The sequence below is a fragment of the Neofelis nebulosa genome, chromosome 9, assembly GCF_028018385.1.
Source record: "Neofelis nebulosa isolate mNeoNeb1 chromosome 9, mNeoNeb1.pri, whole genome shotgun sequence".
NCBI lineage: Eukaryota > Metazoa > Chordata > Mammalia > Carnivora > Felidae > Neofelis > Neofelis nebulosa.
In genome coordinates this window covers 72,983,124-73,009,984 of record NC_080790.1, presented here as the reverse complement: position 1 = coordinate 73,009,984, position 26,861 = coordinate 72,983,124, and the positions used below count along the sequence as shown (strand labels likewise).

At 45.8% G+C, this 26,861-nt stretch overlaps 1 protein-coding gene across 5 annotated transcripts in view; it reads left to right on the top strand.

The window, feature by feature from the left end:
* Positions 1-26,861, top strand: part of STON1 (stonin 1) — a 51,894-nt gene that overhangs the window by 3,665 nt on the left and 21,368 nt on the right. Inside the window, exon 1 of one of the 5 annotated variants that reach the window (XM_058684158.1) lies at positions 6,463-6,631. The exons of 1 other annotated variant lie outside the window; for it this stretch is intronic. The gene's annotated coding sequence lies outside the window, so the exon portion shown is untranslated. Of the gene's footprint in view, positions 1-6,462; positions 6,632-13,327; positions 13,613-21,403; positions 21,889-22,221; positions 22,345-26,861 lie in introns of those variants that run through there. 3 more of the 5 variants (XM_058684157.1, XM_058684154.1, XM_058684156.1) reach the window with 3 other exon arrangements.

Here is a 26,861-nt window from a genome sequence, read left to right as displayed (position 1 = left end):
TTGCTTCAGACTTAGCCAGAGGTAGCTCACCTTCCCAGAAGAGTCAGCTGTACCCACAAAAGGTATCTAGAATTCCTCTGAAGCTTCCCAGGCAGCATGGAGTTCCAGGAACCCCCTGGGATTCTGGAGCAGTCCTGGTAGAAGGCAGGATTTAAAAAAAAATTTTTTTTTTAACGTTTTTATTTATTTTTGAGACAGAGAGAGACAGAGCATGAAGGGGGGAGGGGCAGAGAGAGAGGGAGACACAGAATCGGAAACAGGCTCCAGGCTCCGAGCCATCAGCCCAGAGCCCAATGTGGGGCTCGAACTCACGGACCGCGAGATCGTGACCTGAGCTGAAGTCGGACGCCCAACCGACTGCGCCACCCAGGCGCCCCAAGGCAGGATTTTTAAAGTAGATCAGGCATGTTATGTTTTCAAAGCTCTGTCCACATGGGCTTTCGTTGTTCTTGGCATTGTCAGGGGAGTGTGATGGATAGGAAGATCCGGGGAAAGTTCCCAGGCTCGCTTTTGCCTATGTGTTATATGGTGTGTCAGGATAGGTAGGTCAAGGATTTACCATTGAACAGGAAAGAAGAGCTTATTATGTCTTGATGCTTATTACTATAAAAGCACAGCAATAAACTATTTTTCGGAAGCCTGGCTGTGTGAGTGGTTCCATGCATTGGCAAAATGAACTGGATTAGTGGAGGTGGAAATATTCAGCATGAGTGATTCTGGGGGTGGTTTGGGAAACAATACCCACATCCTGTACCACAATGTACCCTCAAAAGGAGCCAGGCCCCCCAAGGTCACCTTATCCATCTTCTTCCTGGAAAATACCTAAAGATCCACAGAAACTTGGGCTTTTCTAAAAACATGGTCATTCAAATAACACACCTTTAAGTAGGAGGCTTTATCTCTTCTATTCTTCAAGGAAGAGATTCTGGAAGGCTGATACTTCTTTTTTTCTTTGTTTTTAAAGTTTATTTATTTATTTTGAGAGAGGCAGAGATAGCACGAGTGAGGGAAGGGCAGAGAGGGAGAGGGAGAGGCAGAGAATCCCAAGCAGGCTCTGCACTGTGAGCACAGAGCCTGATGTGGGGCTCGAACTCACTAAACCATGAGATCCGACCTGAGCCAAAACCAAGAGTTGGTCACTTAACCGACTGAGCCACCCAGGTACCCCAGGAAGGCTGATGCTTCTAAAGCAACTTCTTATTGAAAAAAAAAATTGTAGGAGTCAAGGACCCCTTTCCCAAATTATCACATTCAGACCAATGTCCCAGATCTTGTATCCCATTAACTATATGGGAAAGGTCTTCCTGGTCTTAGTGTGAGAAACAGTTCTTGTGAGCAACTTGGCTGTTTTGTCTTATGGATGCTGTGAATCCTTTAACTGATGTTTCTCACTTCTTATTTGGCTAAAAAGAAGCACATAGCCAACTTAGTTGCCTACTTCTCACATGTGTGTAGGACTTTATGGCCTGTATTTTCAATAACTAATAATGTTATTAGACACCTCCTATTTCCTACCTTTACTTTTCCTGTGGTCCCACTTTCCTCACCTACTTTATAGGCACATCTCCGAGATATTGCAGATTTGGTCTGGACCACTGCAGTGGAATGAATATTGCAAAAAAGTGAGTCAGATGAATTTTTTGGCTTCCCAGTGCATAAAAAAGTTATGTTTAGGGGCACCTGGGTGGCTCAGTCAGTTAAGCATCTGACTTCGGCTCACGTCATGATCTCACGGTTTGTGGGTTCAAGCCCCTTATCGGGCTCTGTGCTGACAGCTCAGAATCTGGAGACTGCTTCAGATTCTGTGTCTCCCTGTCTCTCTGCCCCTCCCCTGCTCACATTCTCTCTCTCTCTCTCTCTCTCTCTCAAAAATAAACATAAAAAAAAAAGTTTGTTTACACTATACTGTACTTTATTAAAGTATGCAATAATTATGTCGAGGCAAACAATGTACATACCTTAATTAAGAAAATACTTTAGGGGCGCCTGGGTGGTGCAGTCGGTTAAGCGTCCGACTTCAGCCAGGTCACGATCTCACGGTCCGTGAGTTCGAGCCCCGCGTCCCGCATCGGGCTCTGGGCTGAATCAGGCTCGGAGCCTGGAGCCTGTTTCCGATTCTGTGTCTCCCTCTCTCTCTGCCCCTCCCCCGTTCATGCTCTGTCTCTCTCTGTCCCAAAAATAAATAAAAAACGTTGAAAAAAAAATTAAAAAAAAAAAAAAGAAAATACTTTATTGTTAAAAAATGCTAACCATCATCTGAGCTTTCAGTGCGTAGTAATCACTGATCACAGATCACCATAACAAATATAATAGTAATGAAAATGTTTGAAACATCGTGAGACTTACCCAAATGTGACACAAGGACGTGATGTGAGCAAATGCTGTTGCAAAAGTGCGAATAGACTTGTTCGATGCAGAGTTGCTGCAAACCCTCAATTTGTAAAAAATGCCATATCTGCAAAGTGCAATAAAATGAGGTATGCCTGTGCATTGTTTTGTTTCATCAATTCAATGCAGTTTGGAGGCTGCTCCTTCAGACACCCCACTTCTTCCTTCTGAGTTCATTTTTCTTCATGTGAATGTAAGTTTAGAAGAAGTTCTTTTGTAAAAGAGCTTTGGTAAACTTGAAAGTATTCGTTTTCCTGAAAATGTCTTTATTTTGCACTTACAAAGGAGAGTTTGAGTGTAGAATTTTTGACTCACGATGATTTCCCCTGAGTACTTGGGAAGATATTGCACCATTGTCTTCTTGCGTCTGTTGCTACTCCTAAGAGTACCAAGTAACCTTGGATGAGTTACCTAATTTCTCTCAGTCTCCTTGTCTATAAAATAGATAATAATATCCACTTCAAGGATAATTGTGAAGAGATAATGTATGCAAAATATTGCCTGCCATATAAGGAAACTCAATAATTGCTAGCTTTTAGAATTACTTTTATTTATTTTTTCATAATTTCTTGGCTTTCTTAGATTTTACTAGTTCATATAAATGTTAGTTTGTCTAGTCACACGCAAAGACAAAACAACGTTGGGATTTTTATTGAACTTGCATTCACATTATATTCCAGGGAACCGATACCTTTACAATATTAGGTCTTCCTATCTGCGCCTTTTATTCAGGTGGATGGTGTTTGGTGAGTTCCCCTATCAGTGTCTTACACAACTTTTGCTGTATTAATTTCCTATAGGTTTTGTTGATATTTTACATATCTTTTATTATATTTTCAAATTGGTTATTTGCTGGCCCATAGAAACATTTCTGATTTGGGGATTTTGATCCTGCATCTAGCATCCAAGCTGACTTCTCTTAATAGTTCTAAGAGTCTGTATGTAGATATTATTGAATATTTTATGTAGACAATTACAAAACAATACTAATTTGTCTTTTCATTCCTTGTGACTTAGATCTTTTTCTTGTCTTATTGCATTGGGTAGACCCTTCAGTACAATGTTCAATAATAACATTGATGGCTGACCAACCAGCATCCTAACTCACATTTATGTTGAAAGGAAGACTTTGTGAAGCAGATGTGTTCCCTTGGGCCATGATGGTGATGTTCTATCTCTGTTGGGCATGTGTATTTACTTGTGTCTGTTATAACAGTGCAGACAGATTTATACTGAATGATCAATTCTTTATATGCAGCTGGCAGCATCTCCGGGAATGTTGTTTGATACCAGCTGAGCCTGTTTATAGGAAATGTTTAAGGAGATCTATGCAAGCATTATCTTTCCCGTATCTTCCCAACAAATCTATTCTTTTAAAGAACCAAATCAGCAGACACTTTTGGCCTTCTCCCCTGGTCCTCACATCAGCCCTAGGTGATAATGGAAAAGAAACAGACTTTGGAGTCTGGCTGATCTGGGTTTGATTTTAAACTTTGCCACTAACTAGATGTGTGGCTCTATTTTAGTGTATTTGGGCTGCTGTAACAAAGTTTAACAGACAGGGTGACATATTAACAACAAAAGTTAATTTCTCATGGTTCTGGAGACTAGCAGTCCAGAGTAAGGGTGCCGGCATGGTTCCGGTGAGGACCCTCTTCTGAACTGCAGACAGCCAGCCATCTTCTCACTATGTACTCACACCGTTGAAGGGGCAAGAGTTCAGTCTACATCCTCTTCTTTTAGGGGCACTGATCTCATTCATGAGAACTCCATCCTCGTGACTCAGTTACCTCCCAAAAGCCCCATCTCCTGATACCATCACCTTGGGGGTTAGGATTTCAACATATTAATTTCAGGCGGACACAAACATTCAGACCATAACAGTGGCCTTAGGCAAGTTACTTAACATCTCTGAGGCTAAGTTTCCTTTTCTATAAAACAGTACTAGCAAGACCTACCTCAATAAGTTGTTCTGAAGATTAAGTGAGATAACAAGAAATAATATGGACCAAGTTCTTGGCATATGTTAAAGCTCATAGATAGTGGTCTCCTGTTATCTCCCCTCCACTGTTCTGTCTCTTTCAAATCAAGATTGTGCTTCAGAAGGTCTAACCAGAGAGACTTTTAGGGAGAGGCCATGGGAACACTTCATAATAACTTAGGTTTTCTTGGTAATCAATGTAGATTTCTCTTGGATGAATTTCCTTAAAGCCTTGAATCACCATTTTGCTTTTGCTTTTGTACCAACAGCTTTTAGTTGTCCCCACAACATGTTGATGGACATTTCTATAGACTGTGTTGTTATTTGAGTGTCCTTCTTAACCACAAGTATCTCTTTGCTTTAGTAGTTGGTGTTCCTGTCCTTCTGAAGATAAAAAACCCTTTATTTCATTATTGAAAATAGCATTTTAAATGCAAAGACCAGGGGGCTCCTGGGTGGCTCAGTCATTGAGAGTTGGACTTTTGATTTCAGCTCAGGTCAGATCTCGTGGTTCTTGGGATCGAGCCCCATGTCAGGCTCCTTGCTTGACAGTGAGGAGACTGCTTGGGATTCTCTCTCTCTCTCTCTCTCTCTCTCTCTCTCTCTGCCGCTCCTCTGCTCTCCTCTCTCAAAATAAATAAATATACTTAAAAAAATTAAATGCAAAGACCCCAGAGAGAGTATATAAGGAGTAAATAACAAAATGACTTCTGGGATTAGGTTTTCCCAGGAGGGATTATGAAGTTCCTGAGTAATTAAAGGGTTTCATTGGGGGTGGGGAATCGACAAAGGAGAGGCAGCCATAGTGGGCAGAAGAACTGAAGGTATTCCTTGAGGGTTTCACAAGACCTAAAATCTGCCTGTTTACAACGTCATTTGTCTGGGCCCTGTGGAATCTGTACTTGGCCCAGAGCTTTTCTGCAAGTGTCTTATCAGAAATAATAATGATATCTATGATGGCTCTTAAGTAGAGGAAAAGAGCATCATGAAAACAAAACATAATTGGAATTATGGGGATGTGCCTCCATATAAATATCTGTGGCCCGGAGCATAAAAATAACTTTTCCATTGCAGAGCTAAGCCAAGAGTTTCACAGAAGCAGCATTGAGAATCTAATTTAAAACAGCTATGGCCCAGAAATTCAGAGACGGGACTGTCATCCTGGCCTCTGTTCATCCCTTTGAAAGTTTTCTCCCCTAGCTCACTGTAATGCATATTCAGGGCAAGTTTGGAGGCACTAGAAGACAGTAACTGATGCTACAAACCTTGCTTTTGTTGGCCTCAGTTTAGCGTTAATACCAACATAGAGAAATTTTTTTTTTAATTTTTTTTTTTAACGTTTATTTATTTTTGAGACAGAGAGAGACAGAGCATGAACGAGGGAGGGTCAGAGAGAGGGAGACACAGAATCGGAAACAGGCTCCAGGCTCCGAGCTGTCAGCACAGAGCCCGATGCGGGGCTCGAACCCACGGACCGCGAGATCGTGACCTGAGCCGAAGTCGGACGCTTAACCGACTGAGCCACCCAGGCGCCCCACATAGAGAAATGTTTTAATCTCACATCTTTACAACTGAGAACCTCCCCTAGTGCAGCTCTAGGCCTTTTGCTTGTTTGTGGTTCAAAGCAGAACCTCATAAATTTTGTGAAAATCCCCCTGGTGGCTGCCAGTCTAGCTTCAGTGGAAGGTGCCTCGTTGGGGTCATTGTAAGTAGTAAGGCAGCTACTTACCAGGTGCTTCTGATTTTCATAAAATTATCTTGAGGGAAAACAAGTGATCAGGCTTTCCTGGGAACTGGGTGATAATGTCAGAATCTTCCAGTCCAGAGAAAGCTCAGACTTGCCTAGATGAACATTTACCCCCTCCGCCCCGCCCCAAAGGCAGAAACTTGTTATTTTAGGGTTCCAACCTCATCCCCTTTATCATTTTTCTTTGACTATCAGCTCCCAGTGGGAATGGCTCTGTACCACACGTGATGGGGTTTACCCAGCTTTAAACAGCCCCCTGCTTGTCTGGATCTGCCTGCTTCCCGCCCACACATTCTCCTCTCCTGCCCACATGTGCCCATGCGCAGGTGCACACAGGCCTTAGTGGGCTGTGTTCGGGCACCCCGCTGCAAACTCCACCACTTGAGGCCTGCTTGTTGCCCGTCTGGCCAGAGGAGGCGCCTTCCTGGATTCTCATGAGAGCACTGTATGGGCTTCCCCAGCAGCGGGCTGCCTCCAGAGACAGGAGACCCACAGACTTTCACCGCCTGGGACAGGTGCTGGCTCCTTTCTGGGTTTCCTAGTTTGTCTAAGCTGTTCGCCTGCTATTCTTGTGAAGAAACTTTTGTGTTTGTTTTTAAAACACCTTTCCTCTTGGAACTTTTCCTATTTGTCTTGTTTCTGACTCGTTGCCTTGCTTGGACTTGACTTATCCGTGCTTCTGAGACCCTGATCTTACTTTGTTTAGGACTGCTTCCCCCACCCCCACCCCCTTTGGATGTATGTGGCTCATGCATGCAGCTGCTACCTCCTGAGTGGCTGCTCTGTTTGAGGCTCCTGCACATCGAGACTGGTCATGAAGCTACAGCTGAGATCACTTTTCTGTTGCCAGCAAGTCACTGTGGAGAAAGGTGATGATGATGTGTGTCTGCAGAGCTGTGGGGTACTTGCCCCCGTGCCATGAGAGAGGTACATGAAAAATAGTCTCTCCTCTCTTCTCCTATTTCAGACTTAAATCAAGTATGTGTGTAGGCAGGAGCTATCAGGTTCAGCCCTGGTTTTCTCCTGCTTTCCAACTATCGCCTCCTATCGGGTTTCCCTGCCCCTGGCCTTACTGCCTTCCTGTCCATCCTCCACTGTAAGAGCTTTCTTTCTGAAATTTTGATCTGATCCTGTTTCCTTTCTCTAAATTCTTTCACTGAATCCCGTTGCCTTTAGGATAAAATCAACTCCTTACATGACACAGAAGGGCTTCTGTACCTTACTCACCTACCTGCCTCTTTATGGCAGAACCATGTTAGGCCCTGACTCCAGCTGGGCCCCTCTGCCTGCAGAATCAGGCTCTCTTCTGTGCCTTCTCCCCACCCCCCCCCCCACCCCCCCACCGCCTTTGCACAAACACTCACCGCTCTCCAGTCTGCTCTGCCTGATCAATTCATATCAGCCTTCAGGATTCAGTTCATAAGCCTGCTCTTTCAGAGGCCTTTTCAGTCCTGGCAGCATCACTCCCCCACCACACGGACATATGCATACCATCCATTACGGACACATAGCCATCATTCTCACCGATCTTAACTAAGCACCTGGCTGTGGGTCCCCATAGTAGCCTGCATTAACAAAACATTTGAGAACTGTCTGTACTAGACAGAGAATACCCTGGGGTAAGGGACTGTGACTATTTTTACTTGTACCAGTGTGTAGTATAGTGTTAAGTGTGCTCAGCTATCATTGTTGAGTGAATGTGTGCATGCATGAAAGAATTAATTAGTTCATATACACACACACTATGTGTTCACACACAACAAGATGTGGTTCCCTTTGGGAAGCTTACTTCAAATCTCACTGAGAATATTTCCAAAGCACTTAGTAGGTGCTTAGCGAAGGTCTGTTGAGTCAAAGAATGAATGCACATACCCACAAACTATGGACAATTTACCCCAAATGTACTGAGAAGAGAGCCATAAGATAACTCCACTTCCTCTTAACTGCAGAAGGAATGTGGGACTGAAAAATCAAAGATGAGAGTTCATCTTCTTGGCTGTGTTACCTGAGTGAATCCTTTTACCCCTTTGGACCTCTATTTCCTCATCCGTCAAACGAGGTGTTAGAAAATATATTTAATGTCTATTGAACATTCTAGATTCAGTCTACTTTAGAAGGACTAAAGTCAAATAACCAGCTGCTTTCTACAAAGTGGCATGAATTTGGGACTCTCATTTTTTGGTCTCGTTGTGGAGATGTTCATGATAAGCCCTTAGCACTGGGCACAGCAGCAAAGCCAAGAAAAGAGATGGACCAGAGTTTGGCCAAAGGGGCAGGAGGCCAAAACCTCTTTGGAAAGCAAACACAACTAGGGGCCATGGCCAGGATGCCATGCTCTGAGCAAGGCAGGGGCAGCAGTCAGCGTTCCATGGCAGCCTGAGGTCAAAGCTGGCTGGAGATGACCAGGAATGAAGCATTGGAGGGGCCTGGAGATGTGTTTCAGGGCCATGTGCTCCTTCTGGGCAAGTCTGTGCAAAGACCCGATGCACGTCATCAAGGCCAGCTGTCTTCAGTGGTGTGAAGAATAGGCAGGTGAAAAAATGTTTAGATTTAGCTTGCGTCCCCACAGAGCACAAATGAAAGCCAGGAGGAGGTTAATTTGGGGTTAATAGGAGGGAGAAGAGTTTAATCGTGCCATAGTGATAATGAGATGAACTCCTCATAAAGTGACATGGTCTCCATTAATGGAAGAGTTCATGCAGCAGCTGGTTAATTCCTCTGCAGAGATGTTGTGTTAGAGGTTCCTCTCTTGTGAAGGTTGGATCAGACGATGTTTCAAGTATTTTTCTGATTCTAAGAGAGCCTTTGCTTCTCATGTCCTCCACAAATCTTGTTTAGGGACACACTTTCAGATTTTATAGCCCATCCTTCGTGATGTGGTTTCAGCACACCCCACTATCCTGGTGACCAGCCTTTGGGAACTCTGTAGTCTTTGACTGTCCCCCTTAAAGTGGAGCACTCTGGATTGGATGTCATGTACCAGGATGTGGCCTGGCCAGCTCCTCTCTGGGGACATTACACAATTTTTGTAGATAGTGGACCTATTAATTCCTCATCTCTCTTCTCACTCTGAGCTGGGCTATAAAAGCAAATAGCAGCGAGCCTAGGCTTCTGGTATGTCTCAGGCCACCACAGGTGGTAGATGGACTTCATTTCCTTCCATCCACTTTTCTCTGCTGGAGTTGAACTTCAGATGTCTCTGTGGTGGAGCTTCTAATCCAGAGAGACTCTCGGGCTTGGGGGATACTAACTGTACTGGAAACTTCCATAGCATTCCATCTGGGCCTTCTCAAGTGCCTCACATTTCACCCCAGATGTCTTCTTGCTTTATTATTTGTTCCTTTCCCCCCTTTAGTTTTCTTTTCCATCTCTTCTTTCTAAACTCCAAGCCCACTGAATACTACAACATTTCTATTTGTGCAGTGTTTTTCTTTTCAGATTCTTTGCCCTCTTGGCATCCTGGTGAATAGGAATGCGGGTGGCTTGTCAGTTCCATTGTGCATATGAAGAAAAATGCCCAGAGAGGTTAAGTGATGCGCTTAATTTATTGGCAGGGCCAAAGAGGCCCGGAACCTGGTTTCCTGACTTCTGTCCCATCCACTGTCCTGGAGCTCATACTGCATTTGCTCTTAGCGCTGGAAATGCAAAGGGCATCAAGCTTTTCTCTCTGTGTGTGGTCATTGTACCAAAAGAGTTTCCCCCGGGGGAGCAATCCCAGGCCCTTAGTGACTCTTAATCTGAGACCATATTGAAGTAAACAAGCAAGAGTAACAAAAGCAAAAGAATTTATAATGCTTCATATTTTTCAGAGAAACTTCTGAGTCCTTCACCTTATATGATGCTCCCCAAAGCCCTTTGAGGTAGAAGAACTTGTGCAAGCCTCGTTTTGCAGGGGAAGGTAATGAGTGGAGTCCAGGTCTGAGGTCGGGGGAGGAGGCCCTGAGCTCCTGGTCCACAAATTTTCCACATGGCTGTGCTTCACGAAAACCAGGAAGAGGGTGTAAGTTGTTTCCCTCTGCTATCAAAGGCACTGGAGACCCATGGTGCAGGCCTAGACTTCTGAGTTTGGAAGTTGTCCTAAGATGTAGCTTCGTCTCGTGAACTGGAGTGAGAGTTGGGCCAGGGGGCTGGGTCAGGCTTTGACCCTGGATTTCAGGCTGGTGAATATAAGACCAGATGGGAGGGGAGCGTGCAGGCTGGGAGAGTTGGGTTTTTTTTTTTAATGTTTACTTATTTTTGAGAGAGAGAGAGGGTGCAAGCAGGAGAGGGGCAATGAGAGGGGACAGAGGATCCAAAGTCCGCTCTGTGCTGACAGCAGCCCAGTGTGGGGCTCAAACTCACGAACCATGAGATCATGACCTGAGCAGAAGTCAGATGCCTAACCGACTGAGCCACCCAGGTGCCCTGAGAATTGGTTCTTAAGATATGGATGAGAAGGGCTCAGCCTCCTGCGGAGAGAGGTGGTCTTCTAAGATCCGGTAGATGCACTAGTGGGGATTTCCTAGTGTGAAGAGGGACTGTTCTCACCAAATGTGTCTTGTTATTGTCTTGGGTTTTTTTGCCATTTATTCAGCAAGCACCTACTGAACATAAGTAAATCTCTAACATATTTATAGTTTAGTTTTTCTTATGAGGACTTCCCATATGTAAGTGTGTATCTATATATCATCTCACATATAGTTATTCTCATTAATGCACATAACCAAATCATGGGAGTACAGACTATTTTCCTTCATTTATCATTATGAAACTGAGACCCAAGGAGGGTAATTAGTTTGCTTAAAGCCCCACGATTACTTAGAAGCTGAGCCAAGTTCAAAAATCCATGTTTCTTGAACTCTTTTATTGGTACTTCTAAACTGCCTTCCACATGTAAGCAGTTTCTAACCTTCAAGGTATATGCTTTGAAGAGAAATAGAGAAAAACACCTTTGTAATTATTACTTGGGGTTTTGCTTTATCTTTAAAGTCTGGAAAACCTGAATGCAGAGTTGAAACATAACATGAGCCCTTTTTGTTAAACCCCAAGTGGGCATTGTATGGTTGTTACTCACTCTTTAAAAAGTCAACCAGAAATGAGTCCTCTTCTTAGATTTGGAATTAGCTTCTGTGCTCTGATGCATCCTGACCTGTGTCGGGCACCCTAGTTATGTGACCAAATGGAGCAGTGCAGCAGGAAGAGAATGTTGGCTTTCCTCAGCAAAGTAGTTACCGGTGAGAGGGCAGGGGTCATGGTACAACCAACCTGGCTCCCCCTGTAGTGAAGGAAGGTCATTGTCTCAGAGCTCCCAGGGCTCAGATATGTGACTCAGCTCAGAGTTCAAGTCTCCCTTACAGCCCACCATAGCCTGTGCCAGGCCAAAGGGCCGAGCTCCTCTAACCCGTCCTGCTCCTAAAATGGACACACAGAGCTCTACTGCCCTGAGCCCTGGGAACTGAGGCTGACATGCTAAGCAGGGCTGGTGCCTAAGATACCTCATCCTGTTGGCTCAGGCTGATGCCCAGCACACCCTTCCCAAGGGGCCTCCTCTTCAGATAGAAGTCTCGCTACGCTGCCTGGGTCAGGGTAGTACTTTGGTGGAGATCCTGCTCTTCCCAGGGAAGCTGTGGGTTTTTCCCCTGTCAGATCGTCCTGCTGCTGCCACCTCCCCTTTCCATTTCCAGCCAGAAGCAGCTGTTTTCCTGCATTTTCCTTGGCACAGTTCTTGCCCTATAGGGAGCCTGTAAGAGACTCTGACATGACCCAGAACCTGGCTTCAATGTCACGTACATTTTTCAGTCATTCACCAAATGTTTATTGGATCTATCAGCCTGTGCCAGGGCAGGCACCCAGGCATGAACAGGGTCCTGCCAGTCCCTGTCTGGGGGTGGTGCCCAGCCTAGAATGGAGACCCCAGGAGGCAACCAGCTTGCTGTGATGAGCGCTATTGGGAATTCCAGCCTGGATTCCTTAGTCATCTACCCTGGGGGTTAGTGCCCTGGTGCTCTGTGTTTCTGTCAGACTTCCCAGCTCTTGACATCTGCCTTAGGGGCTTTGCTCTGCTATACCAGGCCTGTATTGCCCAGTGCTCCGACTGTGTATTGCTGTAGAACAACCACTCCAAAGTGTAGAGGTTTTCATTGATGGATGAACAGACAGGCAGACTAGTGTACATATGCACTGGAATATTGCTCGGCCTCAAAAAGGAAGAAAATTCCGGCATGTATTTCAACATGGATGAACCTTGAAGACATTATACTAAGTGAGATAAGCCAGTCACAAAAGGATAAATATTGTACAATTCCTTAGATGAGGTACTTAGAGTAGTCAACTTCACAGAGGCAGAAAGTAGAGTGGTGGTGGCCAGGGGCTGGGGCGGGGCATCCGGAGTTAGGGTTCAGTGAGTCCAGAGTTTCAATTTGGGTAGATGGAAAGTTCTGAAGATGGATGGTAGTGATGGTTGCACAACTATGTACTTAATACCAGGACTTTACACTTGAAAGTGGCTAAAAAGGTAAATGTTATGTTTATGTGTATTTTACCACACAAAAACACGTAGAGGCTTAAAGATCACAATTTAACATGATCTCTCCTGGTCGTGTGGGTACACTGGGCTCAGCTGGGTGGTTCTGGCTTAGGGTCTCTCATATAGTTCTAGTCAGATGGCAGCCAAGGCTGGAATCACTGAAAGCTAAGGTGGCTGGATGTCCAAGATGGCGCCTCAGTGTGGCTCCCCCATGTAGCCTGGGCTTCTTACGTGGTGGCTCAGCGCTCCCACAGAGCAGGAGGGGCAGCTTCTGGGGCAGTTCAGGCCTATGCCTAGAATTGCCACAGTGTTACTTCTGCCACACTGTATTGGTGGGAGCAGTGACAGACCCACCTTCAAGGGAAGGGGAAATACAGCTTCTCTGCTCCATGGCTTTTTAGAAGAGCATTAGATGGGAGATACTGTTGTGACCACCATTAGAAAACTTTCATCCTGAAGCATGGTTGCAGGAGTCCTAAAGAGATTGGATAGGAACGGGTCTTCAGGGAGGCACACACTTCTCTGTACGGCCTCTTTTTCAGGAGACTTCATCTTCACAGATTGGTAGAGTTTGAATCTTCATAAATTGTTAGGACTTTTTGAAGCCAGTTGCTAGCAATGACTTGTTCTAACTTACAGAGACAGAATGAAGCAGAGCTGGAACAAAACCTCCTAAACACTGACCTCCTGGCTTCCAGGCTGGGCAAACAGCTGTGGGGATCTCACCCAGAGGCACATTTTTGTGCTGTGAGCAATAGTAGAAGGTCTGGTGGAGAGAGGGGTATGGCGAGAGAGGCCCTGGGCATGTCCATGGAGGTCGGCCTGCATCTTAGAGCTGGGTGAGCCCCTTGCTGTGCTGTCTGGAGCTCATGGACATCACTGAGCAGAAATATGCACAGGCACCTGGGTGTTCTGAGAGGACACTGGGAGTTACTCATTTACATGGAGATTCGGAGTCCAGAAGAAGGAGGCCATTCAAGCACCCTGGTTGGTATGTAGAGTTAGTAAGTTATTATTATTTTTTAATGTTTATTTGTTTTTGAGAGAGAGAGAGAGAGAGGCATCACAAGTGGTGGGGGGGGGGGTGCAGAGAGAGGGAAACACAGAATCTGAAGCAGGCTCCAGGCTCTGAGCTATCAGCGCAGAACCCAACATGGGGCTCAAACTCATGAACTGTGAGATCATGGCCTGAGTCGAAGTCAGAGGCTCAACTGACTGAGCCACCCAGACGCCCCATAAGATTTTTTTTTTAAGTTTATATATTTATTTAAATAATCTCTACACCCAAAATAGGGCCAAACTCACAACCCTGAGATCAAGAGTCATTCTGACTGAGCCAGCCAGGCACCCTGTGATGTGTAAGTTTAAATATAAGCTAATGCCCATCGCTGAGAATGTCAGTGGGCAAATCTGTTCATTTATACCTACTTACGTGTTTCTTTTTGTTTTTAAATTTATGTTTTTAAATGTTTATTTATTTTTGAGAGAGAGAGACAGAGCATGAGCAGGGGAGGGGCGAAGAAAGAGGGAGACACAGAATCCGAAGCAGGCTCCAGGCTCCGAGCTATCAGCACAGAGCCCAATGCGGGGCTCAAACCCACAAACTGTGAGATCATGATCTGAACCACAGTCGCTTAACTGACTGAGCCACCCAGGTGCCCCCCTACTTACACGTTTCTAATCAGACTTTGCTGTAAGTGCAAAATTCTTTGTTAAAACCTTTAGTGGCCTTCAAAATGCAATAAAGTTCACAAATATTTTGTGTGCACTCCCTGTAGCCTGAGAGGCACAAATACTATTTTTGTGTGTGATATCTGCATTTGTGACCAAGAGCCCAAGTGAAAGGTTGATCTTGTGTACTTAGTTTGTAAGTAGGACTTTCATGAGTGATTTTTAAAATCTTAGAATTGTTCAAGTTACATATTTATACATGTTCATTCATTGAATTGCCGGGAATGGTGAGGATTGAAGCAAATGTGCTTTGGTTCTCTGTAAGTCAGTGGTTCCTGCCTGTGTATTCAGTGATTCGGGTATTTCCAGGTGAGCTTGGTGGTCAGCAACAGCTCAGAACTGGCCACAGATAAGCCAAAATGCATTCGATGTGAGGCTTGCACACAGCCTGGATTACTTCTGATGTCTTTCGTCTCTGGGGCTTGTGGTCCAGTTTGGGCAGCTATGGAGGGGAGACCTGCCGTAGCAGCAGTCAGCCTGTGCACAACTGGGTTTCATGGATGAAGCCAGGCAGGAGACAGTCCCCTATGCTGGTATTAACTGGCGTGTAACCCACATGCACAGAAACATGGGCAAGAGGGTATGGTCACTGATGCCTCATCTGCTGCCCCATGTCTCTGCCCAAGCATGTGTCCCCTCCCCAGAGAGCCTGCCTCCCTCTGCGCCAGGGCTGTCCTCTCCCAACCTCCCAGTATGCTTTAGTGCGGGAGAGTGAGCACATTCTTTCATTTGTTGTTACCTCTGGTCTTTCCTACCAGGTTATAAGCAGCTTGGGAGCAGGAATCTAGTGAGAACAGCCTCTATTTATGCACCTGCCATCTTACAGGTGTTACTTTATTTAGTGTCTCAAGAACCCTGTCTCTGTTTGCTCTAGCTACCATGTCAGAAAAACCACAGCCTCTGTGGTTTAAACAACAGAAATGCATTTCTCACAGTTCTGGAAGCTGGAAACCTAAGATCAAGGTGCTGACAGGTTTGGTTTCTTCTGAGACCTCTCTCCTTGGCTGTGTCCTTATGTGGCGTTTTCTCTGTGTCTTCCTCTCTGGTGTCTGTCTGTCTGTCCTCACTTCTTATAGGGACACCAGTCAGATTGGCTCAGGGACTACCCTAACAGTCTCATTTTCACTGAAACAACTCTTTAGAGGCCCTTATCTAACCACAGTCACATTCTGAAGTACTAGGCATTAGGGCTGAATTGCGGGGCACAATTCAGCCCATAACAAACAGTAAAAGTTAACTATGATTATGCTTTTTTTCACACCTGGGGAATTAAAGTAACTTGCCCCTGTCACACAGCTGGTCAGTGGTGGGGCCAGGATTCACACACAACCTAACTTCTAAACCCTTCTTTCCCCACCACAGGAATCAGGTCATACTGGTTTCTGTTGTCTGCATGGTGTTTCACCCAGGACCCAGAACTTGGAAGACACTATTTGCTGAGTGAATGCGCAGGGGTTGGGGGTACAAGAATTTGTACCAGAACATGTGGCAGAAGAGCCCCAGCATCCAAGGATGAAGGTCCTGGGTCTCTCCCAGCATGTGATGGTCCTTAACTTCTCAGACCATTCCAGTCTGAACGCAGCATGATTAGTGTGTGGGAGGGAATCGCATTCTAAAGCATTAAATATCCTTTCTGGGCCATTTAGCTACAGCTTCTTCTGAAAACACTAAAAATAATTACATGGTAATTAAGATAAATTACTTGACCAGGTTTCATAGCAAAGTGGTTGATTTTGTCCCCCACCCCCAATATTTAAGTCCAGAGAGAGATCCTGGATCCAGAGAGTTCTTTAAACTTCCAGGACTTTCTGCTTATCTTCAGGAGGGCCCTTGGGCCTGCAGAGAAGAGGGTAAGGAGGAGATTTGCATGTTTGAGACATGTGATCTGAGCCAGGCCCCCTTCAGCTGACTTTATCCCACATCTTTTTCAAGGTTTCCTTTGAGAATGCAGAGTTGAAACCCGGGAGCCACCATCCAGTAACCACAGCGTCCTGCACCCCCGCCCAGCCCTAGGGGCCCCTGAGGAGATAATGCCCTTTCTCATTTCCTCCTCTTGAGTGCCTAGCTCTTCCCACTGGAGAGCCCACAGGAACATAAATACCAGAAGGCAGCCTTGAAAGCAGGCCTTGTTTGTTGGCCCTCGCCTGCACGAAGGCTCGAAGGCTCACTTGTCTGCCTCCTTCTCCTGGCCTGGGGTGGGCTGGATTTTTTGGAGAGTGGGAAGCCCTGGGGCCTTTTTGTGCTCCTAAGACTGAAGTGTAGGTAGAGTTTGAAAAAGGGGGCTTTTGCTAGGGCTGCCAGAAACCAGTGCACCCAGGAAACAACGCAGCCCCAGAGCTGCCCAAACCAGGAACTGGGGGCTGGGGGATTGAGGTGGCCAAGACATGGACCGCCAACCACAGCCTCTGCCTGTGGGCCCCAGCATCTGTATTCCCTTTGCTTCCAGACTGGCAGCCTGGCCTCACCCCCACCCACTGGTGAAATTGCTCCCACCCCATCCCTACAGACCCTGTCACTAAACCCAGATGTCTCTCACCTCTGTTTTCCCTGCCCTCTGCTGCTCTTCCAAGGCCTCATGAGGACATTCTTTCCTGCCTTAGGGATCCTTTCACCTCCAGGTTTTACCTTGACCTCTTGGGTGTGTCTCCCTTTCTCCCTTTTTTCCCCTCCTCCTATAAAGTGACCAGTCCTCAGCTTTGGATGCCATGCGGCCTCCCCTGTTTTCTCCTGCATTCTGCTCTTACCTAGCCTAGAAAGAGACCCAGCTCTACCTGTGTAGCCTCTGGTTTTTCTCTCCAAGTACTGTCTTGTGTTTCTAGCTCCTTGCTAGATATTTCCACTTGGATGTACCTCAGACCTGCCCCTCTTGCTGCCTCTCCTCTGGCTCTACTTTTCTAAGTGCCAGATTCCCCCTTTTCCTGTGTTTTTTGAGATCACTTTGGTGTCCAAATCCTGGCAAGTCTTCTATATAAAAACTTTATCTGTCCTCTCTCCTGTTGTGACTACTGCCCTGGTAATCAGTGTGGTGTAGTGGAAAGGGCGTGAGATTTGGGGCCCAGACAGGGTTCGATTCTGACAGCACCTTTTTCTGGTTGTGCCACCTCAGGCACATTGCCCAACTTAAGCTTCCAATGGATTATCTACAAAGTAGACAGATGCAGAAGGGCAGATATCCTGCTTGGCATACTCAGCTCACTGGCCTTCTCAACAAGGAACAGGGGTTCTCAACCTTGGTGCTATTGACATTTTTTTTTTTTTTTAATTTTTTGAGAGAGAGAGAGCGAGCACAAGTGGGGGAAGAGCAGAGAGAAGGAGAGACAGAATCCCAAGCAGGCTCTGCACCATTAGCACAGAGCCTCTGTGGGGCTTGAACTCACAAACTGTGAGATCATGACTTGAGCTGACAAGAGTTGGACACTTACTCAAATGAGCCACCCAGGTGCCCCAGTGCTATTGACATTTTAGGTCAGGTAATTTTTCGTTGTGGAGGCTGTGCTGTGCATGGTAGGATGTTAAGCAGCATCCCTGCCCCCTACCCACTCGATGTCAGTAGTACCCCCTGTACTGGTTGTGACAACTAAATGTCCCCAAACACTGCCAAGTGTCCCCTGGGGAGTTGAGTCATGCCAGTGGAAGATCGCTGGGACACAGCCATGCTGAGTCTCTGGTATGGGTGATGAGTGTGGTCCCAGGGTTTCACCTTACAACTGTCGGCCACACGTAGAAAAGCCCTACATCATTTTTGATCAGTCTTTTTCATGATTACTTTTGCCATCTCCAGGTGCTGTGCTGACTTGCTTAAGTTGTGCTTTTTATTTCACAGCTCAGTACACGCTGGGCTTGCACCTTGGTTTTCTCTTGCCATAGAATGGGAGAACCAGTTTAGGACTAGGCAGGAAGCCCTGGGCCCTCATCAGTGTCACCTGCGGGCCTGGCCCAGCCTGCTGCTTGGCCTGGGGCTGCTAGCAATGGTCAGTGCTGACTCAAGAACTCCTCACTTGTAAGCACTGTGCTACTATTTTTTGAGTGCCTATGATATAGCATTTTACTTATTAATTTGGCATTAACTTATTTAGAACTTGGGAAGTAGGTGTGATTCATATTCAGTTTATAGATGAGGACCCTGAGAATGTTAAGCAACATGTGTCAGGGATACTAAGTAGAGGAAGTGAGATGAGAGGCCAGGTGACTTGGGTGTGAGAGTCTGTCCCCTAGACCTCCATGCTCTTCTGCCTTTGTGGGTTGAGCCCTTGCTGCGACTAGAGGGCAGGAGCCCATGCACAAGGAGCTCTTCTTAATTGTGGCTCAAGAGGTCCCCATTTGTCACCTACAGGTCCTAAGGACAGAGAACAGACCTTTAGGGCAGGCAGATGGCTGGTTGAGACCATGAGTCCCAGCACTGTGTCTACCACCAAGAAGACTCTGATTGAGGTGGTTTCCTTCCTTCACACTTTGGACAAGACTTGGCTGTAGAATGTGCTGGGTGCTCACTCTTCCCTAAGAGAATAGCCCAAGGGTTCAGTGCCACCCATTAAAGGGGCAGATGAGAGGTTGGCCCTAGCCCGTAGCCCCACACTGTTCCCTCCTGGACCCTCTGTAGTAGGAGACTGAGGAGGGTCCCAGAGGCCCGTGAAGGGAAGATGACCTTGGGCTGGGGCTTCGTGGGGTTGGGGAGAGACAGGCTGAGGCTCCACGGTTCCAGGGGTGGAGTGTGCCCTGGGCATCATGCAGCATTCCAGAGCCTGATTCCCATAGAGGGTCTGAGACCTGGGTGGGTTCCCTGCCTTGGCCAGAAGAGGCCAGGACCTGGGGTGGGAGGCTTTAGTGCTGCCAGTGAAGAGAGCTGCCAGATGCCACCCTCAATGCCAGAGGATGACCTGGGGATCAAAACTCTCATATGCTTGCCGAGGTCAAAGGCAAGAGTTCACTCCAGTCATGGCCTATCTGGAAGCTCTTTGGTCTCCTGTCTGGGTAAGCAAAAGGGGTATGTCCTTCCATGAGAACTGCTGGTGTCCCAGGGGAAGAACCTGGGGTTTGCTTGTTCTGAGAGTGATGCTGAGACTCTGCTAAGCTAGAGAAGCTGTCTGGGCCTGGAGCCAATCTTCATGGTTAGAGCAGAGACGGTGGTGGCAACAGAATGAAAAGGCCAGGGCATCAGGAATTAAAGGTGGACTGTGTGTTTCCTAGCCCCAGACACTTTATTCTTAGAAGAGCATGTTCCATGAGCCTCGCTGGCTCAGTCGGTTAAGCGTCTGACTTCAGCTCAGGTCATTATCTCACAGTTTGTGGGTTCGAGCCTCATGTAGGGCTCTCTGCTGTCAGCACAGAGCCTGCTTTGGATCCTCTGTCTCTCTCTCTCTCCCCCTCCCCTGCTCTTGCTCTCTCTCTCTCAAAAGTAAATAAACCTTAAAAAAAAAAAAAAAAAAAAAGCACATTCCAGAATGTTCTGAGGCAAACCATCCATGTGGGTCTTTGAGGATGGCTTCCTGTTATCCCATCCTGGAGCCCATAAGAAGGTTAGCTTCTGAAGGCTCTGGGAAGGAATGCCATGTAGAGACATGTAAACCCTTGCTTAACCAGGGTTTCTCAAACACATTTGACCATGGGTCTTTTCCCCAAGCCTGTTAACTTCTTTCTGTTTTGAGAGATTCCGTCTTCAAGGAGAAACCCTGAGCAGGGATTCAAGCACAAGGGACTAAGGAACAGATCACATCTGGAGAGCAGGATAGAGGCATAGTCATGTGCCAGACAGAATGGACACCTAGTTCTAGAAAAGGATTTGTAACAAGTTGACCTGATGCTAAAGCAAACTGCAGAGTCTGGGCTTTTTCCTTTCTTCCTGACTTGAGAAAGGAAGGCTAGAATGGGAGACAGGGAAAACAGAAAGGAGAAAGACAAAGAGAAAGGAAAACTATATGTACCAACACAGCACAGAGCCTACTTTGGATCTGCTATGGGTACCAAGTACCCATAACGTGGCAATTTACATATGAGGCAAATATCACCATTTCACAGATAAAGAAAGTGAGGCTCAGAGGTCTCTGCTTAGTAAATTCCATAGCATTTATGGCAGTGATATGGATGTGGTGTACCTATTCCATAAAAGTGTCATGGTGAGGGGCGCCTGGGTGGTTCGGTTAGTAAAGCACCCAATTCTTGATTTCCACTCAGGTCATGATCTCATGGTTCATGAGTTTGAGCCCCACATCAGGCTCTGCGCTGACAGTGCAGAGCCTGCTTGGGATTCTCTCTCTCTCCCCCCCTCTCTCTCTGCCCCTCCCCCCATCTCAAAGTAACTAAATAAATATAAAAAAGTGTCACGGTGAGAATAACATTCTGAAATCAGAATGGCCCACCCAGCGCAAAATTTTTTCTTTGTTCACATAAAGACCGTCTCCTGGGACTAGTTAGTTTGGGTTACTACCTGTTTATACTACTCTCCAGATTTAGGAAATGAGAAGATTATTTAAAAAAGGTTAAAAAAAAACGGCCAGGACCCAGATTCATCCTGGAGAAGTGGAGGTTAAATCCACAGCAGGGGGTGGGGAGTGGTGCTGGGGAGCTGAGCTGGAACCAGCACAGATAATATTCAAAGGCACGGGTAGGTTTTGCTGTGGGTTAGTATTTTACAAATGGTATTTCCTGTCACATAGCTGAACTAAATACCACACATGTTTGTGATTAAATATGATGGGCTGCAGAACATCTGTGGTAATAATACAGGCAGTACATGCAGTGGGCACTTCTGTGACCTAAGGTGAGGGTGTGCTCTGCAAGCCTTTTCACTTCACACAGGGTTTTTGTGTTGCCTTATGATTCATTTCTGTTTGAAAAGTTTGGTTCTCCTTTTAAAGGGAAAAATTCTACAGGAATGATATTTTAAACACTGTCTTAGCAAACCTTCATGGATGCATTTTGCACACTGGGCTGTCCTTGTCTTTCGCTTTGTTTCTGGGATACGCATCCCAGAATAGTAAGGAGGGTAACTAGATTGCAGACCTCCAACCAAACAATCACAGGGAGGCTTTGCGAATGCTGCCCCAGCCTAGCTCCAGCGTTGCAGTTGAGGAATCCAGCACTGGGAGAGTCAGACAATTCCTTCTTTGGGGGGACAGCCAATGAAACCACACAGATACTGACATGAAGACATTCTTTCTCTAGATTAGGCAGCATTGTTGTGGAGCAAAAGAGGCATAGGCATAAAAGGACTAAATCCAGCCTTTTACAAAGGCAGGGGCATTGCTGAGGGTCCAGATGTGTAGAGGCTTGAGTAGGAGTCAGCCTGACAACGACAGTCGGGTGGAGCTAATTCCAAGAGGTTACTGCTAGGCGCTTGTGATGCTTTCCTGAGCTGAACACTTCTTCAATGTCCATCCTCCCCCAGGATCTGGCAGCTACAGAAAAGCCAGATCCCAGGGACCATCTGAGAGGGTGTTGTTCTCCACAAGGGAGGACAGTCTTCAGCTGCAGATGAACAGGGATGCTAATTCAAGAGCCGAATGCGTCCAATCTGATTGTGATAATCTGCAGGAAAAGGTAGAACTTCATATTTACACTTTATTTGAATGGTTTCTGAAGAAAAGCAAAGGAAATCTGTGAAGAACAGCAGGAGTAGATCCTCCAGAGTAGGGGGCGGGGTGGGGTGGTATGGAAGGACGAGGCAGGGAGTTACATGAAGTTTGGGGAATTCAATGTATACCAAGATGGCCTGGTCCTAGAAGACAGGGTGGCACCCGAGTGTATTTGTTGGGCAGCAAGTCTGAAATACTGTTCATCGCTAAGGGCGGGGTGGCTTTTTGCAGTTGAAAAGGGACAGGAAATGGGACAGGCTGAGTTATGAAATCCAGTCTCAGAATTGACCCAAATTGCTACTGAGCTGTTGTTCTTGAGCGATCATGGGGAAAACATTCTCTGAGCTTGTCTTTCCCACAGCCTGATGTCCAAGCGGCAGATACGCGTGGTGGGCTTTGTGGAGAAATAGGCTCTTTCCAGGTGAGAATAGAATCTTTCCAATTTAGAGAATGCCTCCCTGCAGGAACTCTCCTTAGTGAAGGTGGAGTGGTGGCAAGTGCTCGGAAATGGGAATGTCCCCATTGGGAATGTCCCCAAAGGACACCAACGCCAGCAAGTCATTGGATCTCTTGGGACCTCTGGGGTGGTGGATGGTCTGGAGCATGGACTTTGGGATCTGCCTCTTTCTGGTTGGGTGACTTTAGGCAAGTAGCTTAACCTCTCTGAGACTTATTTTCCTCTTCTACAAAGTGATATTTATTACTTAATGGGGTTGTGAGGATTAAATGCACACCCAGCCCTTAGCATACCCTAAGTACATAGCAAGTACTTGATATATGTTCGTTGAGCAGAATACCTCCAATTTCTGTCTGACTCTGAAATGCAGTGATTCTTTGAACTGAGGAGGGCAGTGTGGAGATTTACTTTATGGGAAACTGGAAAGACGATTTAAAATTATTCGATCAAAAACGTATTGAACTGCATAGTGATGTCAGATATTTGTAGACAATGTGGAAGATGTCCTAATGAATGAGACATAATCCCTCCCTGCAAAAGCTTCAGTCTGACTCACAAACTTGATAATTATTAGCCTCAATTCTTTTTGGTGAGGTAATTATTCCATACCAGCACTGCTTTTTCATAAGCTTATTGCAAGTAATTTGCAATATTGCTAATAATATATAAGGTGTTGCTATTTTTGAAAGATTTGCTTTTTAAAACAATTTAGAATAAATTCATTATCTCCACAATACTCTCATAAGAATTCCAGGATGATTTCTTTAGTGGCAGAAAGGGGTGGAGTCTCGGATTGTATGTAAGTGTGGACTTTCTTGTGTTTCCTATTGCCTGTGGCCTACCTTTGCTGATCCAACATTTAGAAAGGTGGGGATAATTAATTATTTCAGAACATCAATATTTTGGGGGTTGTTAAACTCTGGGTACACCCAAGAGAATGTGCTAGGCTTCTGAATGCCATCTGTCATATGTGTTGAGGTAAAAGGTTGAAAACCACTGTCTACCTACATCCTTGTTGTTCCCAGTGTCAGTAGGCATGTGCACTTTTAATTTGTTCTTGAATTCAATGTATTCGGCAGTGCAAAAGAATGTCTGATAGTTTTTTTTTTTATTAAAAAAATTTTTTTAAGTGTTTATTTTTGAGAGAGAGAGAGAGAGAGAGCGAGAGCGAGAGAGAGAGAGAGAGAGAGAGAGAGCATGAGCAGGGTAGGGGCAGAGAGAGAGGGAGACAGAGAATCTGAAGCAGGCTCCAGGCTCTGAGCTGTCAGCACAATGCCCAACATGGGATTCGAACCCATGAACCATTAGATCATGACCTGAGCCAAAGTCGGGTGCCCAATCGACTGAGCCATCTAGGTACCCCAAAGGATGTCTAATAGTTATAGGAGAAGCAAACACTCCCCTAGAAACCTTCAAACCTCAGAAATTGGTTTCTAGAAGCTTCCAACATAAGACATTATTCTTTCCTCTCTGCACCTCATTCAGAGTCTTGGTGTCTTGTCCTATCTCTGTATTTTGTCTGGCATTGTCTTCCAGGAGTTAGCAAGATAGTCCAGCTTGACTGAAAACAGACCTCTGGAAGGATTAGGGCATGTGGGGTAGGATGCAGTCCACACCTGAGGAAAAAACCACAGAAGCCAATGAGAGGAACCTTTATTTTGGAGGAAGGCAGCTGGGGATGTAGTGCCAGGGGTCCTGAGTTCCCAGTTCTGCACTAAATGGAACCTGGACTTTAGAGAAGGTGCCCCCAATGCTGTGGTCTATACTCTGGGTTGTCATAAATTAAAAAAAAATTTTTTTTGTTTTAATATTTGTTTATCAAGAGACAGAGAGAGACAGAGCATGAGCATGGGAGGGGCAGAGGGAGGGGGAGACACAGAATCCGAAGCAGGCTCCAGGCTCTGAGCTGTCAGCACAGAGCCCGAAGTGGGGCTCGAACTCACAAACTGCGAGATCATGGCCTGAGCCAAAGTCGGACACTTAACTGACTGAGCCACCCAAGCACCCCTGGGTTGTCATAAATTTAAATGAGCTGTTGCCTGTGACAGGGCTCTGTAAATGGTAGGATTTAGGGTGCCCTGGGAGGCATAGACACATATTGACATCCTGCCTCATTTGCAATGCAGAAAAAATCCTGAGGTTAAATAGGTGTTCCTGCTTGAGTACTTTTGGTTCCAGTGTCTTGAAGGAGATGGTGAAGTTGCAGATGACTAAGGCAGGACATATTCATGACCTCTCCACTCTGGGCTACTGCATCCCTCCCTGAGACCCAGGGGGCCTTGGACAGACCAAGGCTCTGGAAAGGATGTGGCTGTTTCCCTGCTGAAGGTGGGGGTGAGTTAGGGAAGGAAGAAGGAAAGCCTTAGATGGAATCGATTCTCATTGTTGACTTTGGGAAAAATGATGGTGGGGGCTTTGAGACTAGAATAGAAAGATGAGGTCATATACAAGGAAGGGGCAAAAGAGGTCAGAGAGAAATGGAATGAGTGTGAAGAGGATTGATAAGGAAGGGCAGCAAGAGGGATACAGAAGAGGAGCAAGAAGAGAATAGTGGGAAACACACCTGCACTTGACCACAGGGAGCCAGAGTCTTAGCCCCTCATTCCAGGAGCATCCAAGTCCCACCTTTTAAACAGGGACAAAGGTTTGGGCTCATATTGGGCACAATGCAGAATTCCGTTTGGTTGTATTAAACTCACATTACATTTGCTGAGTGCCTTCTATGGAAGAATCCTGCATACAGGGGAAGAGTATACTTTGCATAGATTTTTGTGTTTAAGGTAGGAGTTTTCTTGCAAGGTGTTCTCTTTAAAGTTCAAGGGTCACTTAAAAGGTCATGGAATTGATTTCTCTGGTTTATGGAAATCACTTTTTTTTGATAATATGCAAAAGCTCTGATAAAACCACTATCACTCCTCGAAATTTTGAAGATAGCAGTGGAAAACAGATGAGGCAAAACGTTTTCTGTAGATCAGAATAAGATTCCATCCAAAGCGTACTTATTTCTTCTCTTCGTCTTCTCTTTTTCTTTCTTTTTAATAAACCCAACTAACATAAATATTTACACAATCTCTCACCCTAAAGAGAATGGAATGGGATGGGTCAAGAAACATTGCTGCTGATTTCCTGCCTCTGTGCCTCCTGGTGGTATCCCATTGAAACAGGCTGTGCCTGCTTGGAAGGGAAAGTGCTTTGTGGAACTCCCAGCCCGAGGGCAGTGACAGTGAAATGCCCTCCAGAGAGAGCCAGCTGGCCTGGACTGCTGCTCTACTGTGTGTTTTTGTGCCCTCAGGAATGTGCGGATTTAGCAAATGACAACAGTGAATGTGCCCTGTCCCCAGTGGAGCCCCAGGCTTGCTCTCTCTGTGTTGGCTCTTTTCCAGGCTTGAATGATTGCACTGGTTGAGCCCTCATTATCCACAAGGGGAAGCGGGAAGGCTGGCTGGAGGGAGAAAAATATGCCTTTCTCATGGCTGTGTTCCAGCAGGTTTTGAGTTTTCATATCAGTACATCTCATGGAGTTTTTCTCTCTGTCAGTTTGGAAGTTTGGTCAAAACTGCCAGCAGTGGGGCGCCTGGGTGGCGCAGTCGGTTAAGCGTCCGACTTCAGCCAGGTCACGATCTCGCGGTCTGTGAGTTCGAGCCCCGCGTCAGGCTCTGGGCTGATGGCTCGGAGCCTGGAGCCTGTTTCCGATTCTGTGTCTCCCTCTCTCTCTGCCCCTCCCCCGTTCATGCTCTGTCTCTCTCAGTCCCAAAAATAAATAAAAAAAAAAAAAAAAAAAAAAAACGTTGAAAAAAAAAAAACTCCCAGCAGTAGCACAGTTTCTGCTTTTGAAAAAAATTTCGGTTGGATGTCAACCACCATAGAATTATTTTAGAGTGGGAAAGGACTTACCTTAGAGATGATTCTACTCGAATCACTGAATGTCCAGAGTGGCTTTGCCCCATAGCTGGTGAGTGACAGAGCAGCACCCGGCATTCAGGGTACCCAACCCTCCAGGTCTGTGCTGTGGCCTATACAGCTCATTGCCTCTGATGCCATTAGAATGATCTCAATAGTTTATATTGTATTAGCTCAGGATGAAGTGATCTGTGCTCAAATCCTGGTTCTTTCCAAACTTAGGTATATACCCGAGAAAAATGATCACACCAAAACTTATATATAACTTATACAAAAGCTTACTATTCATAATAGCTAAAAAAATAGAAATAAACCAAATGCCCATCAACTGATGAATGGATAAACAAAATGGGGACTATCTTCACAATGAAATGTTAATCAGCCACCAAAAGGAATGAAGAAGTACTGATACATGCTACAACACAGATGAACTTTGAAAACATTATGCCAAGTGAGAGAAATCAGACATAGAAGGCCGTATGTTGTAAATCCTATCTATATAAAATGTTCAGACCAGGCAAATTAAAAAAGTCGATTAGTGGTTGTCAGGACTTGGGGGTAGGGGTGGGGAGAAAGGGGAG